At 41.8% G+C, this 18,412-nt stretch overlaps 1 protein-coding gene and 1 long non-coding RNA gene across 2 annotated transcripts in view; one reads left to right on the top strand and one right to left on the bottom strand.

Annotated features, from left to right (window-relative positions):
• The window catches only part of LOC139048130 (uncharacterized), a 424,803-nt gene that overhangs the window by 392,599 nt on the left and 13,792 nt on the right, over window positions 1-18,412 (bottom strand). The window lies entirely within an intron of this gene.
• Window positions 6,805-17,877, top strand: LOC139048129 (uncharacterized). The gene is made up of 4 exons (XR_011507554.1): window positions 6,805-7,011; window positions 8,566-8,607; window positions 11,178-11,382; window positions 14,055-17,877. It is a non-coding gene; the product is annotated as an uncharacterized lncRNA (long non-coding RNA).

The raw sequence follows: 18,412 nt of genomic DNA, 5'->3' as shown, positions 1-18,412 counted from the left end.
CACCTACCGACGCATCCGTTCGCCGATATGTCCTCCAGGGCGGCATTCTGTATCGAAGGAACTTCCTTCCTGACGGCTCTAATCTCCTTCTTGTCGTGCCAAAACAGCTACGAGAGACTGTGCTCTTTGAGATGCATGACGCACCCACTGCAGGACATCTTGGGGTAACCCGCACGTACGACCGCGTCCGCCGCCGCTTCTATTGGCCTGGTCTCGCTCACTCCGTTCGACGCTATGTTGCTGCCTGTGATCCCTGCCAGCGTCGGAAGACACCTCAGGTGCTACCTGCCGGTCATCTCCAGCCGATCACCGTCCCTGTGAAACCATTCTTTCGTGTTGGATTAGACCTGCTCGGTCCCTTTCCCACGTCATCCACTGGGAACAAATGGGTAGCCGTCGCAACTGATTACGCCACCCGATACGCTATCACGCAGGCTCTCCCTACCAGTTGCGCCACTGACGTCGCGGACTTACTTTTGCGTGACATTATCTTAGTGTATGGCGCCCCGCGACAGCTGCTTACTGACCGTGGTCGTAACTTCCTCTCGAAAGTTATCGCCGACATTGTGCTTTCCTCCTCTATTCAACAGAAGCTGACTACCTCATACCATCCTCAAACTAATGGCCTGACAGAGCGGTTAAACCGTACTCTTACCGACATGCTGTCCAAGTACGCTTCGAAGGACCACCACGACTGGGACGTTGCCCTTCCTTACATCACAATTCTTCTCGGCACGACACCGCCGGATTTTCTCCATTTTATTTACTGTACGGTCGCGAACCGACCTTGCCCCTTGACACGATACTTCCTCCTGCTGCGACCTCAACAACTGAGTATGCGCGTGACGCCATCGCCCCCGCCAAACATGCACGCCAGCTTGCCCGTGCTCCACTGACGGACTCGCAAACACGCAGCAGCGTCAGTACAACGCCCGCCATCGTGACGTACAGTTTTCGCCTGGTACACTCGTGCTCCTGTGGTCGCCCTCTCCGTCACGTCGGACTTTCAGAAAAGCTCCTTTCGCGATACGCAAGGCCCTACCGCGTGCTGCGCCAGGTGACGCCTGTGACACCCGAAATTACTCCTGTGAGCTCAACCTCGTCATCTACTCTGGCATTTAGTGATGTCGTTCACGTCAGTAGGCTCAAGACCTACTACACTGCTTCAGAGTCCGGCCTTTAGTCGCTCCGGGATGGCGCTTTTGCCGCCGGGGATAGTGCTACGGGATAGCATTTCCAATGACGAAGAGCCGAGCAGTAAGACGACGACGACGATTGGAAGCTAGCGCGGGCTGTTGCCTCTTGACCAAGCGCAGCGTATTTTCTTGTAAATATACTTGTCCATAGCTTTTTCGTCTGCGTCTTCCTACGTAACATATGTTATTAAAAATTGGCCAAAATCGCAAATATTCAGAAATCGAAAGTACCATGTTTAAAATTCTGTAACTCCACAATGAAAAATGATATAACAATTCTGTGAATTTCATCTAATAGCACATTTACAGCGGACAAAATTAGTATGTTACACATGAATCTAAAAAATTTAGTATTATGGAAACACGGCTTTTGCTGAACCTTTATATACAACGTAACCAATTCACGTAAGATACAAATTTACATACCAAATTTATTCGCTTTGACTGTTATAATAGATGCCGTTGACAATACCTCAATATGTGTTAATTTGTAAACGTCGTGCTCCTATTCTTTTCGAACTTTCAAATTTTTCGAAATATTTTAAACAAAATTCAGGCCCTAAATCGAAATTCCGCTTCCAACAGACACTACAATTTAACTTTCTCTCTCAAATGAAACAAATTTCATTAAAAGCGATCCAGAGGTTATCTCAGAAAAGTGTTTCTGCGTTTTACATATATTTGAATAGGCCACGTCGAAGTGGGGCCCCAGCTAAAGATTCCTCTTAAACAATTTGTCGAGGGATCAAATACATCAATAATAATTTCATTGCCATTGTCAAAGATGCTGCGAACGAATTCTTGAACACTCCGCACCGTAAAAACAAGTAAAATATATCATTCTTCATAAAAGAATGTACTCGTACGTGCCAGAAATTGTGTCCAAAATAACTGATATCAATGCTTCCATGTCTTTCGTCTATTTAATAAGTAAAGAAAATATCGCACAAACTTTAGAACTATATCAGTTCAAAACCAGCAAAGCAGTGCATGCCCTGATATGAAATATGTAAAGGCCATGAAATGAATAAGTTGAGGACAAATATGTTAATGAAAATTTGTCATTCAAGAACGGTGTTTACACTCATGTACGTATGCAACGGCCAGTGCAAAATATCGATAGCGCTGGCATTTGTTCCAATGTATTACTCAGGAGCAGTTGTCAGAGGTCGTGTATAGTGAGTAATTACGCCGAAATTATAGTCGCAACAGAGAGCACGTATAAAAAGTACGAGTTCTGCAATATACACGAAGGCGAGTCAAATGAAAGTGAGCCAATGCATATATATGACAAACGGGATACTTTATTTAAAAGTAGTCTCCATGAGCTTTTAGACAATTGACCCATTGACTAAGGTATCGCGTGATTCCGCTCTCATAAAATTCCTTGGGTTGCTCCTTCAAAAGGCTGCAAATGACTCTTTCACGTCATCGTCCGACACGAACGTGGTTCCCTTCAGTTTTTTTTTCGGTTGTCACAAAATGTGCATGTCGCAAGGCGACAGGTCTGGGCTGTGTGGCGGATGTTGCAGCGTTTCCCACTTGTAAGCTGCCAGTTTTGCATTAAATACATCAGTGATGTGGGGACGGGCATTGTCGTGGAACAAGATGACCTCATTCGTCAATTTTCCACATCGTTTTTCTTGATTGCAATACGCAGCCGTTCCGGCGTTTCACAGTATCGGAAACAATTGATGGTCTCTCAAGACTTAGCAAATTCTATCCGTAATGGTCCCCGACGATCGCAAAAAAAGTCGACAACACCTTTCCGGCGGAAATGATGGCCGTTGCTTTCTTTCGGCATGGTGAATTCGAATGTTTCCACTGTAAGCTTTGCCTTCGTGTTTCAGGCTCGTAGTAGTGGCACCATGGTTCGTCCCCGATCACAATTGCATACAAGAAGTCGTCACCCTCATTGTGATACCGGATCAGATCAGTCAAGCAAGCGCCTAACGTCTCATCTTCTTGGGCATCCATTGCGCACACAAAAGCCGATGACAGAGATGTTCATGAATTATAGCGTGCACCGAATCGTGACTGATATTCAGACGCTCTGCCAGTTCATCGATGCTTATCCTCCGTTCTTGTCTCATCACCTCATCAACTTTTGCAGTTTTGTTAAGGGTTATTTCACGATGGCTTTAGTCCCGTCTTGGATCGTCTTTGCAACTTTCGCGTCCCCCTTTGAACCGTTTGCTCCAATGCTTCACAATGACCAATAAAATGCCATGTTCCACTACACGGCTGCCCTACGACGACTATTTTCTTTTTACGAAATACCTTCAGCAGTCAAAAACTTCACGGCACCACGCTGTTCAACTTTTGGAGTTTCCAATATGTCGCGCAACCATGTTCAACCGAATGTGTGAGGATTACAGAACCTTAATCCTCACACCTGCTTGTCACTTTTGTAAATGAGACATCCCTCTCTTCTACGCACATGCCTCACAGATAATGAACCGAACCATTATTGCGCAGGGTGGGTAGGCTCACTTTCATTTGACCAGCCCTCGTACATTAGAAATGCAAAGATACAATGGGATATAAAAATGCGAAGATAGAGCTTGATACATGGAACCTATTGAAGTCACTTTGGAGGGCCTCTCTTCTCTCATAAATAACCTTAAAATGTCTTCTTCATGTGACATAGATGGTATAAACTCAAAGATTTTAAAGAATACCGTAGAAATATCTAGCAAAATTCTTTTTTACATATTCAGACAATCACTTGCGACAGGCCACCTTCCCGGAGATTGGAAGATGGCGAAAGTTATACCTGTATTTAAAAATGGCAACAGGAACTCCTGTGAGAATTATCGTCCCATTTCATTGACATGCATTCCCTGCAAGTTGCTTGAACACATTATCGCTTCGCAGATTTACAGACATCTTGAGACTAACAACTTCCTTTTTCATAATCAGCATGGCCCTTATGAAAATGACTGTTGAAATGTTGTTGGCATATTGTTGACGAATTGTTGACTCAATAGCCTTTCAACAATACCTCAACAAATATTGAAACCACAGAGCAATAATTCAACAGTAAAGTTGTTGGGCAGGTCACAACAAAAAAGTCGTTGACTAAATTCTGTTGGTATATTGTTGAATAGTGTTGAGTATTATTGAGCCATTGTTGAGTAGTTTTCAACAATAAAGTAGTTGACTAAATTCTTTTGATATATCATTGAATAGTATTGAGTATTATTGAGCCATTGTTGAGTAGTTTCCAACAATAAAGTCGTTGACTAAATTCTGTTGATATATTGTTGAATAGTATTGAGTATTATTGAGCCAATGTTGAGTAATTTTCAACAATAAAGTCGTTGACTAAATTCTCTTGACATATTGTTGAATAGTATTGAGTATTGAACCATTGTTGAGTAGTTTTCAACAATAAAGTCGTTTACTAAATGTTGTTAACTTATTGTTGAATAAGATTGAGTCACGAGCAATATTGAGTTTCGAAGTATATGTGAAAAACACACGAACATACGTATGTGTGCGTTTTTTGCATATATATGTTGCTTTACTGATCACTTGTCACCATTGCATATATACAGGGTGTTGTTTCACGTTACTTGAACCATAGATGTATATACACGTGTTTCAGCTAACTTTACTCAGAGTTTAAAAATATGCCGATGCACCATAAGACGATGTGACCAAATGCATGTTGCTCACTCTTGTATGTGTTACGCTATTCTTGTATTTTTCCTAAGTAGTTAATTAGGCAAGAAAATTAGCCATTCTGAAGGAACAAAGTTAGGCGAAAAATTCCAATTAGAAAGTTCAAGAGCACTTTGTAAAACGTCCGATTAGGCCATTTCTAACTTTCTATCTATTAAGTGTTATTGTTTTTCAGCTTACTGCGGATGCCCGCAAAATACAAAAAATATCACCTGACATACCCGCTTGCGCGCCGTGCTTGCAGCGCTCTCAAACGAGCATACCATCGAGCAGGGTGTGCTGCCGCTTAAAAGGCGACAGGGCAGTGACGAAGGCGTTGGCTGAGGTATTGACGCCAGTGACGTGCTTCCCTCGCTGCGGTTCATGATGGCGATAAGCAGACGAGTGTTCACACCGGTTAAATGGTATGTTTTCGTTTGTGCGTGGAAGGCTTAGGAGCAGTGAAATCACGACTCGCAGGCGGGCATGTCATGTGGTGCTTTTTGTATTTCACGAGCATACGCAGTAAGCTGAAAAACACTAATGCTTAACACATAGAAAGACAGAAACGGTTTATTCGTACGTGTTGCCAACTGCTCTGCAACTTTCTAATTGGATTTTTTTTCCTAACTTCCTTGCTTCAGAAGTTGGTTAATTATCCTTGACTAATTAGCTAATTAAGCAAAACACAGAAATAGCCCGACACGCTACATACCAAAGGGAGCAGCATGCATTTAGTCGCGTCGTCATAGAATGCATAGAGTTTACACTCGGCCTAAAGTTAGCAGGAAGAAACACCCTGCATATATATATATATATATATATATATATATATATATATATATATATATATATATATATATATATATGCAGTTTGAGAAGACAAACGTCCCTACTAGCAGTGACAAACAACCGATGATTGGACGCATCCTGCATTTCCATCGGCGTCCATTATAAGGGGGCAGTGCCCTGGCTGTGTGTTAGGAAACGGCATTGCATGCCTCCATGTTAAATATGGTCAAGGTGGCGGAGAACGTTAACAAAATTCAAATCTGGGGTTTGACGTGCCAGATCCACGCTTTGATTATGAGCCGCACCGTAGTAAGAAACTCCATATTTATTTTCTCCATCTGGGGTCCTTTAACCTGCACCGAACGCACAGTACACGGACGTTCTTGCATTTCACCTCCATCGAAATGCAGCCGCCCCGACCGGCATTAGATCCCAAGCACTCGGGTTATTAGCGCAACACCTCAGGCCACTATGCCACCACGGCGGGTGCGGCGGATAAAGGAGTGAACATCGTTTTTACAGAGTGTGTATCGCTTAGATGTTACCCGTTAGCACGCACAGAACGAAACGAAAAGCTTGGCTGATATGTATGTCATCGTGCTCATATTTCACATGGAGGCCACATTCTTTTCTGTGACGTAGACGGGTTGCTGGCGATAGTGTTGGGAATCTGCTCGGCCACCAAGCAGAATCTGCGCTGCTATACGTTCTCGGTGACAAATCGCGCAGCGCAGAAGCACATACACAAATGTTTAAAAGAATGGGACGACAGACCGCCTGCAGTTTGCTGTGACGTCGAAATAAGAAGCACAAACAGCGACGTTTCTGTACTTTTCTGGTCAATAGTTCAGTTCGCATGGTTGAGGCACACATTACTTTTTTTTAAAATCCAAACGACTAAAACTGTGCGCGCACAAATTAGCACGGCGTTTGCGACGTTTGAATTTGGCGCGTTTTCCCGCGCACTCCATTAGCTCCGGCCGGTGCACCGCGTTACTGCGCCAAAGAAAGTAGTTCATCAAAGAAGTGAAGCAAAAAACTTTCATACACATGCAAAGCGCAACAATTGTTCTGTAATAACATGACATCACAGAATTTGTTATCAAATAGTACAATTTATGATAATATAAGCGTGTATTTGTATGAGTGTACATGTATGATTGCGCGTTTGCGGTGTTGATGCTTGGAGCATTCCGGCGAGTTCGTGTACGCTGTTCGCTTGAAAGCTTCCTGCTTTTCTGCGTTCTTTGTGTGCTTCGCTGTGACATCTTTGGAATATTCCTGCGTGTTGCTCGCTTTTTATGGGCTTGTTGCCTCGAAGATCGCCATGATCGCCTCCGACTCAGCGTCATCAAAGGTGAGTTGATGTTTCGAATTCCCCTTGTTCGTCCATTGCGAAGCGGTGTACGGGAGCCCGGAAATGAGTTCAGCGCCTGTGCGTGTTTTCCGCGCGCCTCTTTTCTAGTTTTCATTCCTAGCACTATCCTTCCGTTGCGAGAATTGGTTGTACAGCACTAGATTTGTGATATATAACGTGGAGCTTTGTCCTGGTTTAACTTTACTCTCCGCTTGTGGTGACGTAAGGCAGCTATGTGGTGCCAGCTAAAACAGGACTGTTGTACGCCATGATTTCTGATACGGTGTTCGAGCACCGATTGAGTTAGCCTTATTAATGAGCGCATAACAATGCGACGTGAAACCATCCGATCTGTACTGTAATCGAAGATATTTCGTTTGCGCCAAGCTAGTACAAGGCGTGTGAGTGAGCTGTAGCAACAAAGGGGTGGGGGGGGGGGGGGGCGGTGGGATCAGCGAAAATGTATTCTGTTGCGCTGTTCCCTTCAGGATCGAGTGACACCGCGGTGCTTCAACGCCACTATCTGTCACGCCGTGCGGCCGACGTTCGCGCGACCGGAAAACACAGAGGAGGCTGCCTCGCAATAATAAAAATTTTCAAGTGTGTACACGCGATTCTATGCGATACGTGACATACAATAGGGGTGATGCCACAGAGTGCTGCGAAATCACCGAGTTATACGCCTTGCCAACCGCGTGTGTTTTGTTTTCCACCTGTTAGCGCGCATTCAACTTTCTTTTTTTATCTTCTCCGTTCGGTGCCATCGAGTGCTTCGCCCAAACGGCTTCGCGTAGGTGCTCTGCATTCACGGAAAGGCAGATTTCATGGCACTCCAGGTCCTACTTTACTGGGATAGAACATTAAAGAAATGTAACAGCGTGAAATTTCAGCTTTTCGCACTTTAGTAACTGACTGATGTAACAAAGTTTTAAAATCAGTAAAGGAACGAGATAAATGCCTGGCATATCTGCCTTGTCGTCCCACTGTGTTTCGAGGCGGCATGTATATGTTATCGGCAACATAAACATCAATAATTAGCATTGTTTCTTGTGACCATAGAAGTAGCTAGTTATGTCGAAAAGCCATTTTTGCTTTGAATCCGAGCACTACACAGTGAGCAGATTGAAAGGGGAGCGCATCGTTGTGAACTAAATGACGACGCTTTGCCACAAGCTTGGAATAATGTTTTTTTGTCGAAAGAGCAGGTCTGTGAAATTCTTTCTTTGAGTGTAAGCAAAACTTCAGTAGCATCAGGTAGACGGGGAGTAAAAGAATGTAACACTGGGGCCTTATATGAAGGAGCTGCCTTTAATATGTGGCCATAACAGTTAAGTAGATGCGTGGAAATAATTTTTAAAATAAGTAGAGGAATGTGAAATAAATTATTTGACAAGCTCACACTGCCATTGGCAAGAGCGGCCACACTTTCGTGTATTCGATGAGTAGTCATTTGTATCCGTCCATTTATGTCAGCCTAATGGTCCATGTAGCTCTTTTGATTGTCGCTTTTGCTGCATCGTGGCTTCACGTTTTAATACTGACATCTTTTTTCAGATTCAAAGTGAGCTGGGAGACGCCCCAGCTGGCCCGCTAAAGGTGAATTCTTTGGTCATCCATTCTGTAGCGTCACCATGATCAAATACAGTGATGCCGTGAAAATGTATTGCAGGAAGCAGGAAAAAAAACAACATTGCTGATGCAACTGCAAGGAATTTGCTCCAGTGATCAATTGGTGCAGAGTGCCTTCATTAGGAGACATGGTGCCTTTAAGCACTCAGCTGAAAGACTTAACAACTGCACCGGGACTGGGAGTGAATTCAGTGTCACTTGTGAACATATTAAACGCAGAATGTGTCTTTTTCAGTGTATATGCCTGATATTAAACTTAGTGTGGACATTAGTGGTCTACATGAGTGAACATCTTTATAGTTTTACCAGAACGAAGGTATAATGGCCTATGTCATACAGCAGTGCACTGCTAGATGTATCAAACCAGAACAGCAGCACCCTTCGAGAAAGTTGGCTGAAGAACGAGCAATGATCGGGGCTTTCTGCATTTCAAGGGCCAAATTCCAAAAAGATTGATGCCGAGCTGGATGGTGCGAAGTGCTGGTCACCACATGCTCTATCTTGGCATTATGTCTTGTTAAGATACAGAAATTGCATCACTGCTCATAAATTGGAAATTGGAAGGTTGAGGGGAAGTGGAAGGGCTCCGCTCTGGAGCAGCCAGTGCATGCCCTTTGCTATACTGATAATCCTACCTTAATGAGAACCAGTGATGCATGTTAACCTATTACGCAGCCAAGTGCATTCCTTGTATTGTATTAAGGGGACACTAATGACACCCTAAATGAATTTTAAATAAAGCATCGTCTTAAATAACTACTTCTGTAAATTTCTTGGTAGTTGCTTGATTATTAGAGAAAATAAAGCTCAAAGTTTAATTTTCTGAGTATCGTCCCAAAATCTTCGTGCTGACACCTCATTGTCACATCATGGATTCCAAGTATTTTTTCATACTTTGGTTGTATTGGTTCTGTAAATGTTCCTGACGCTTTTTATTTGGGTTTTTGGAATATGATGAAGAACATCTTTATTTGTAAAAAAAAATTGCTACACCTGAACAGACGTCATCTAAATACATGACGTCACAGCAAGCGGGTGTGGTAACTTCAAGGCAGCACTGCCACCAATCTTTCCTCTTGCTGCTTTTACAGTTTACTCAGCCTCTTGTCACGGTATGAGTGAATCTCTTGAATTGTAGGAAGGTCATGTACAGATACATCTAAAATAATTTTTCTCTTTAGTGCTTTCTTGCCGTAGCTGCTTAGGGGTGTTGGCACAGCTCCGCTAAGCACGAGGTCACAGGATCAAACAACCGCATTTTGATGGAGGTTAAATACAAAACTGCCCAGGTACCTTGCAGCCTGATTTGGTAAAAATTAGTCCAGAGTTCCCCACTATGGCGTGCCTAAACATCAGATTGTCATTTTGGCACTTAAAATGCCAGATTTTAATTAATTTAATTTTGCTTTAGTGCTCCTTTAAGCTGTAAAATTCATGATCTTTGCAAAAACTCATGCTCAAAGTATTCTCCATAAAGATTAAATAAACAGTAGATATAAGTGTCTATTTATATATTGAATTGTGGTGATACGTGATGACTATTAGAACGGTGGTACAACGAGACAGACAGAATTGTAATACAATGTGTGACGGCACGGTAATGCACATCGAGGAAATGACCGAGTCTCCCTAGAAGTCCCTGACATGGACATCAACTGGCTGTCCACAAACTTCTGAGTTCACTCCGTGATCTTGTGCAGCCTGTGCTTTGCGAGTCGATTAATTTAATTGAGGTGGTGGTTGGCACATACTGTCCTTGCAACTTATGTACATTTCATACAGTGGAGTGGAATCCTCACACATTACATCTGGAGCACAGCAAGTGAACATGATGTGTAGTGGTAATCTTAGTAATGATCGACAATCATGTCCCTCTTCGAGCTCCTAATGCTGCTTGCAAACACAAGCAGCAGCAGTTGCCCAAGATAGCGGGAAAGAGATTCATTGAAAAGTGGCATATGCCCAGGGTCGCATAACCAGTCACCCAAGCTGTTCTGACGGTTGATTTTGAACTCTTCCCTCAACACAGCAGCCCAATCTCCCCATTAGACCATGGGCTACCTATTGACACAAATGGATGGGAAAATAGAGACCTGAAAATATGAAGTATCCTAAGAATGGTAATCACAATAAATAGTACTAGATGTGCATTAGCTCAAGCTCTTGGGCCAGTTGGTGCATGATGAACTTGAAAAAGGGGGGTACCAGCAAAACAAAGGACGCGCACACACGGAAGAGGCGTTAGACAGGGAGTCCGTGTCTAATGCCGTTTCCTTGTGTGCGTGTCATTTGTGTTTCGCTGGTACTCCCCTTTTTCAAGTACTAGATGTTTGGATACTTTGGTTTATTATTCTTGTTTGTGCTGGATTGTTCTTCTGAAACGTGGCATCCGGACAGCATAAGAAGCTTGTAAGAAATCCAGTTTAGCATTCTAGATTTGCAACAGGTACTTTTTTAATTTATTTGCAGTAGGGCTGTTGTGTGAATGTGCTTGAAAGGCTTAAAACTGTTTTGCTAACATTTACTTAAACGTGCAGGTTCACATAGGTTGAAGGAGTGCACATTGAGAAGGTTATCCTGGCACAGCTTACCATGGCCTGCCATGGTGGACCAGAAAAGTTTGCAAGGGCCTTGCTTCACCATGTGTTCACAGAGGAGGAGCTCATGGGCCATTTGGCCTTTGGAAATAACACCAAGGGGCAAAAAGGGCTCTTGACCCCACCAGGGTCAGTGCTGTTATAGGCAAGTACCATATATCCTTTCTGGTTGCATTTTTACATTCACATTTTTTTCTAAAATTATGAACTTGCCATTGGCATAACAAACGACTTTCAAGTAGCCCGTGTGTGCAGTTGTGTGCTACGATAGTCTACTATTTGGAATGACTGTTCATATGATCATAAGTGCGTAATGCCGCCATACACAAATGCTTCTAAAATTTGAAAGCTGCCTTCACTGCTGAAAGTTTTTAGTGGCTCCACCACATAACATGAGCTGCATTGGCGCATTAGCAGTGCTACATGGCTGTCATTGCAAGGAATAGTTGTCTGTGAAGCACGCTCCAAATCTATTGGCATGGAGGACATGTTTAATTAGCCTGAAAGTGTTATTCTAATACACGAATTGCGGAGAAGCTATGCTTAAGTGTGGTTACTGCTCAGCTCGAGCAGGAGCACGTTCACCAAATTGCAGAAATCAAAACAGCTCTCCAGGTTCTGAGATGTGAAACAGTAGATTCACCAATTTTAACAGACCACATCGAATTAAGGTTGCTCCTATATTGAAGGAGGTCCATGTGATGCCAGACAGCAGCCTTTTAGCAGAGGGAACCTGAGTGGTGTGGCAATTTTCTTTTGGTTGTTTCAATCAAAGAAACAACATGGACAGAGTTGCAGGCATTGCTGTCAACAGTACTACGTTTAGTGGGCGCTTACTCATTCTAAGCACTTAACCTATGACTCGTATTTATTAACGCACACTTTATCACTTTGTATTCTAAGATATGAAAAAAATATTTATGTGGCTTTTCCCCATATACTTGAATAAATTGAAAATAGGCTTTTGGGGCCTAATGTATAAAGCTTCTTACAGTCCATCGGACATGTCCACTACTGCCATTCTGAAATTGTTCCAATTGATTCCTGCTTCCTTACTTCACCTACCTGTTAACAGGGTTATTATGAACCATTGCCAAGTAGATTATGGGCTTAAATTAATAAAAAAGATGAATGGGCTTTTCTGTCGCTCTTGTTTAGCCCGTTGAGGGTCACATTTTGGGGAGAAATATGCCTCTCTAATTTAGAAGTTAATATTTTTTGTGGTGTGCAAATGCTCAAAACTTTCGAATTGAATAGTGTCCTATTCAATTTAGTCTTTGAATGGTCACTATTTGTAAATGCGAGTATTCTAATATTTCGAAACACCAATAAAACATGAAATTTGAGCCAAAGTACGGTAAATTTTTACGTCCAATAACATAGTATAGACATAAAACGTAAGAACTTGTAAGAATAGCAGACCAGGCTACATTACTTAAGTAGCTGTACTTTAGAGGCTGTACAGCAATCATTTATGCTTACTGAAGAGTCCTGTGCATGTGAAGAAACCTTTTGCTGCTCCATTTGTGCTTTTAATAAACAGCTCTTCATAACATAACAATGACAGAAACTTGCAAACATTAATAATACTAGGTTGTGAGCCTCATCTTACATTAATTGTGATATCAGCTGTTCATTATTCAGAAGCTATCCATTATTTGATTTGCTTCTAGCATTATTCGGTTCAGCCTCAAAAATCACTTTTCGTGCACTCTTAATATTTTTATTGCAGATTTAAGTTCTTCAGAGTGACGTTCCGAGAAAATGAAGTGGTAAATAATATTTTTAAATAGCGATGAAGTGGCAATACCATTTCAGTATTTGCAGTTTTAGATGTTTTATTTTTTTACGCAGGATAAAGCAGCATAATTTTTTTGTTAATGAAACTTACAAAAACTTGTGGCAACACTCCCAAATTACTGCAATGACAGACACCAAGGAGCTAAGTGAAAATCAGTTTTGGAGAAACCCATGGAGCGACAGCACTTTAAGAATATTTTCTAGAAGCCTCAGAAGGTTGCAGCACCTCCAGTGGGATGCAAGGCAACACTTTGTTCTGAAAAGGCAAATTTTTTCAGAACGTTCCGTCACAGCCACAGATGTACGGCAGTAAACCCTAAAAGGGTTAAAGAAGTATGGCATATGGCTCTTAAAAGACAGCATTTCTTTGTATCTGTCACATTCTGCATGTTTCATGCTAAGCAGCTTGGTGCACAACTACATGGAATCCTCATTATAACAGTAATTCAATCGTTGAGGCAGAAAACATACTTTGGTGTAAGCAGTGTCTTCTTTAATGTAGAAGGTCCTAAGTCATTGTAAGGCGAGAAGTACATTCCGATTGCATGTGAACTCAGGAAACCTAACTTCAAATGAAGCTACACTCAATTGTAGTGACATGACAGTATTGTATTTGGAGCATGGAAAAGCACAGTTAAATGCTGCACATTTTAATTATGAAAGTTACAAGAAATAATTTAATTGTCAGTTCAGGTTTATTTATGAACAACGTGAATTTTTTCACCATTTTGTTTCTCAGCAAGCAAAGTTCACATCTTCGACATTGAGGATATTCGTAATGTTATTTTGCTACAGTGTTTTGTTCCTCTTTGCCCTTTCCTGCATTTGACACTTAGTGGAGTCCCGTGCCACACAGAATCAATTTAAATGGTCATGCTGCGAAGCTGTACCCGTGGAAAGTTGGAATTAAGCTACACAAATACATAAATCAATTTCATTATAACAAGGGCATATTGCATGCCATTCTTTTGCATGTAGAAGTTGCTTTTTAAAACTTGTTCTGGCTTGTTGTTGCAGGCTTCACGTGTCACAAGTTTCCTGGTACCAACATGCCCTATGTAAAGAACTCTGGCCTCGCTTCTCGCATGGGACCAATAGCCTCTCAAGAGCCCAAGTTGGACAGCTCAAACCACAACACAAGTGTTGTGCTTTTGTAACTCTCGACATTTTTATGTTTTATGTTAGTCTCCTGAAGGGCTCAATTTGGATTTCTCAAATGAGCATACAAATGTTGTGCCTTTCTATGCCTTGACATTTTTATGTTAATTTTATTTATGCTAATTATGCAAGTCTCCTGAGAAGCCCACATTGGATTGCTTAATCCAGAATACAAGTGCTGTGCTTTGTTATAGTTCACTACATTTTTATGTTAGTTTTTGATATCGTTCCAGTAAGGATAGTGTTTCCTTATTAATATATTTTTTAAGTATCAAGTCATTTCATGCCAAACCACCCAATTTTGTCAAGAACTGTTCCACTATGGCAAAGCATTTCAAGTTTGCTTGATTTTGAGTAGGTACAATAAGAAAATTTTTGAGAAAATTTGCTTTCATACATACACTTGAGTCATTCCAGGGCAACCAACCAGCGTTTTTTTGACCATCACAGATATAGTTGAAACTCCGAACTCTTGCTCCCCATTTATTTTCCTTCGGAAAAATTTTTTTGAATTTTGGCAAAAATTTATTGTTCTTGCCCAGCTAAGCTAGAAGGCACTGATACACGTTTCTTTTGAAAGGGAAATTGTATGATCCAGATATTCAGATGATGCTCATGTCAAGAGACAAGTGGTGTGACTGCCAAAATTTGCAAAGTTTGAATTTTCTTCTAATGTAGGGAAATACAGAAGGCACAAAATAAATATAAAATCAGACTGGTTGACTTGGGATAGCTGCAAAATATTTCAAGCCTTGTAGGTTCAGTTGATCAGCTAAAAAAACTGAAAGTTCCAATTTTTTGCAAGAAGCTTCGTGTTGAAGGTAAAAAATTAGCTTTGGAGGTTGGCACAAAAGTATGTCGCCCATCGTTACACAGCCCTACATGTCTGCTATGCATGTGACAAGTAACAAAAAGGTATTCTTTAAGTGCAATAAATTATTTTCTCTAATGTTCATTTGTGGATCACACATACAGCATAAATATAGCATAAATATATGAAGCCATGTCAGCTAGCAAGGAAAGATTGTTAATATAATTAGCCACAAAAACTACTCAACAAACTGACTGCCTTTTTTATCATTGCGAAGGCAGGTGACGTCAAGCGCTGCAGCTGCAGTCTCAACTTGTATTTTTTTAACATGAATGCAAAAAGTGGTCGCCAGTGGTGTCTGACCACATCAGACTGAACAAGGCAAATATGACTTTTATAGGTGAACACGTTCTGGCTCTGAAACAGTGGTAGCAAACAACACCACAAGAATTTGTTCACACTTATGTAGGTTTTCAGTCTTAATTATGAAGGTGTTTTCTACTTGCATCATCATTGGGCTCCAGGGAGCAGGGCACGAAGTGTCCTGCTCCCTCTGTGTTGCATTGCAGTGCGACATGCCCTTTAAAATGCTTTGTATGAACAATATCAGCGCTCTTCCTGGATTTACTGTCTACATAATAGCCGATATTTCTTTTTGTAAACTGCATGAAAGATATCTTTTAACACTGCAGGATTCCCTCACATATTAATACGTACGAGGTCTGTTAGAAAAGTATTTGACTTTTTTTGCAGACACCTGATGAATATGAAACAAGCGCGTTTTCATCAGCCACCCTTGAACCTTTTCGCGCATGCACGAATTTTTTCCCGCCTGCCAATAGCATGAATTGCTGGGACGCAGCATTTGAATGAGGTAGTACACAGTGCTCTCGTCGTTTTTTTATTGCAAGGAAAATGGCGGAGCGACTGGAGCAGTGCTACTGCATCAAATTTTGCCAGAAACTGGGCGACAGCCACGTGGAAACCATTCGGAAGATTCAGACTGCTTTCGGTGGCTGCGCTATGAGCAGCACACAGATTAAGGAGTGGTACAACCAGTTTAAAGACGACCACGCATCGGTGGAGAGCGAGCCACGCTCCAGTCGGCCATCAATATGCCGAAATGACCAGGTCATTGCGTAAGTGAACCCTGTGGTGATGCGGGACCGTCGTGTGACTATCCAAGAAATTGTGGAAGAGGTGGGCATCAGCACATTTTATCCACATTCCATTATCACCGAAGATTTGGCCATGAAGAGATTTGCCCCGAAATTCATTCCCATGCTGCTCATGGTGGAGCAAAAGCAACTTCGTGTTGAAGTCTCACAGACATGCTGGATTCCACAAACAGTGACCTCAACTTCACGAACACCATAATCACTGGTGACAAGTCTTGGATGTATGTTTATGACCGGGAAACCAAATCCCAGTCATTACAGTGGAAGCATTCCACGTCACCAACCAAAGACCGCTAAGTGCGCATCAACGTTAAAGTGTTGCTGACTGCTTTCTTTGACTCCCGCAGTGTGGTACACCACGGGTACGCACCACAGGGTCAAACAATCACTAAAGACTACTACAGGGATGTCCTCCATGGCCTATGTGATGCTGTGTGGCGCAAGATACCAAAGTTGTCAACAGGAAATTGGCGCATCCATCACGACAATGCTTTTCTCGCACTTGATTCAGACTCTTTTGGCGAAAAACCAGACTCCTGTAGTTCGACAGGCTCCTTACTCTCCTTATATGGCGGCCTGCGGCTTCTGGCTATTTCCCAAAATCAAGAGGCCATTGAAAGAAGCACAATTTCAGACAAGAGAAGACATTATGGCTGCAACGACAGCTGAGCTAAACTCCATTCGGAAAGAGGCTTTCTCGGAATGCTTCTAACAATGGCAGCACCGCTGGGAGAAGTGGCTGGAGTCCCAAGGAGACTACTTTGAGAGTGATTAGGTTTCCAACGCTCCAGTTATCCCAGTTTTTTTTTTTCTTCAGCCAAAGGTCGGATACTTTTCTAACAGACCTCGTATTGATATTTTATGTGCAATGGCTGTATGGTTTACCTGGCCCACACCAAACACAAGCCTCGTTGCGTTAGAGCATGTGTCCCTTGGCAATAAAATGCAGACACTAACACCGCTTCTCTGTCATCTGTGTGGAGACGAAGCCAGCTTTGTGGTCTGCATTCCCAGCCGGCAAGCAGTGCGCACATCCGAGAAAAGTCGGTGCTGACAAAATTTCAAAAAAGAATTTCTCGCATTTAAAAATAATGCCTTTTTTAACTTCACACATGCATAGCAGACATGTAGAGCTATCCAATAATGTATCACACACTTTTTGGCCAACCATGAAAGCTGTTTTTTCCTTCAACATGAAGCTTCTTGCAAAAGATTAAAATTTGTTTTCTTTTACAGGCGATTAGCTGAACCTTCAAAGCTTCACATTTTTTTGCTATACTATGTCACCTGGGCTACCATTCTGTATTTAATTTCTGTCCTGTGAATTTTCGTTACGAAAAAAAAAACTAACGGATTGCAATTTGACTCATTTTTGTCGGTGCCGAAAGCAATTGAAGTATTCAAATATTTAAAAAATTGGCTATTTTGGCAGTTGCATCACTTCACCGTATTTCCACGCACACCATTTGAAGGCCTCGATCAATACAATGTGCATTTGAAGAAGAATGTTTATTGATGTCCTCTAGCTCAGCTGAGCAGGAAAACTAAACTGTCACCAAAGTGCTACAAAATATCTGGCAAAAATAAATAAAAGTGGGTAACGAGTTTTGAACTCTAGTAAACATATAGTAATGTTTCAGCTATATGTGTGCTGTCAAAAAAACGCTGGTCGATTCGGCATGGAATCGCACACCTGCAAGTGCATCTGTGCCATTGTCAGAGTTCAATAAAAACTGCATTTGACATAACTTTGTAAAAATAACTTATTGCTTTCTAAAATACATGAGTAAAATAATAGGTATAAGTCGGCTTAAATTTAAAATGCAACGAAAGATCTCTCGTAATGGCAATGATGTGCCTTTCATGTTTGCATTAAACCATATCTTTTTCTGAATTCTTTCGTTATTTTTTTGTGGCAGTGAATAAAATTGTAATGGAACTCTCACAAGGAGTAACTTTGATTCCAGCACATCACTAATAGCTGTTTTTTTTCCATATAAAAATCTGAAGTAGTTAATATGAATAAGTCGCTTGATATGGAATGACCTGCGCAGGAACGTTATCATGGCGGAAAACACAACTGGATCATGCAACAGCAATGCAGCATAATAAATTGCTCCCATCAGCATCACTTATTGTGATTGCCATGTTTCAGAAGTATGTAACGTTTACCGAAATTGGCACATACCATTCAAGCAACAAATAAGGATTGTACAGTGATCCTTTTT

This window comes from Dermacentor albipictus, chromosome 7 (assembly GCF_038994185.2).
Source record: "Dermacentor albipictus isolate Rhodes 1998 colony chromosome 7, USDA_Dalb.pri_finalv2, whole genome shotgun sequence".
Taxonomy (NCBI): Eukaryota; Metazoa; Arthropoda; class Arachnida; order Ixodida; family Ixodidae; genus Dermacentor; species Dermacentor albipictus.
The sequence above is the reverse complement of the archived record's forward strand: the minus strand, read 5'-3'. Positions and strand labels throughout refer to the sequence as shown.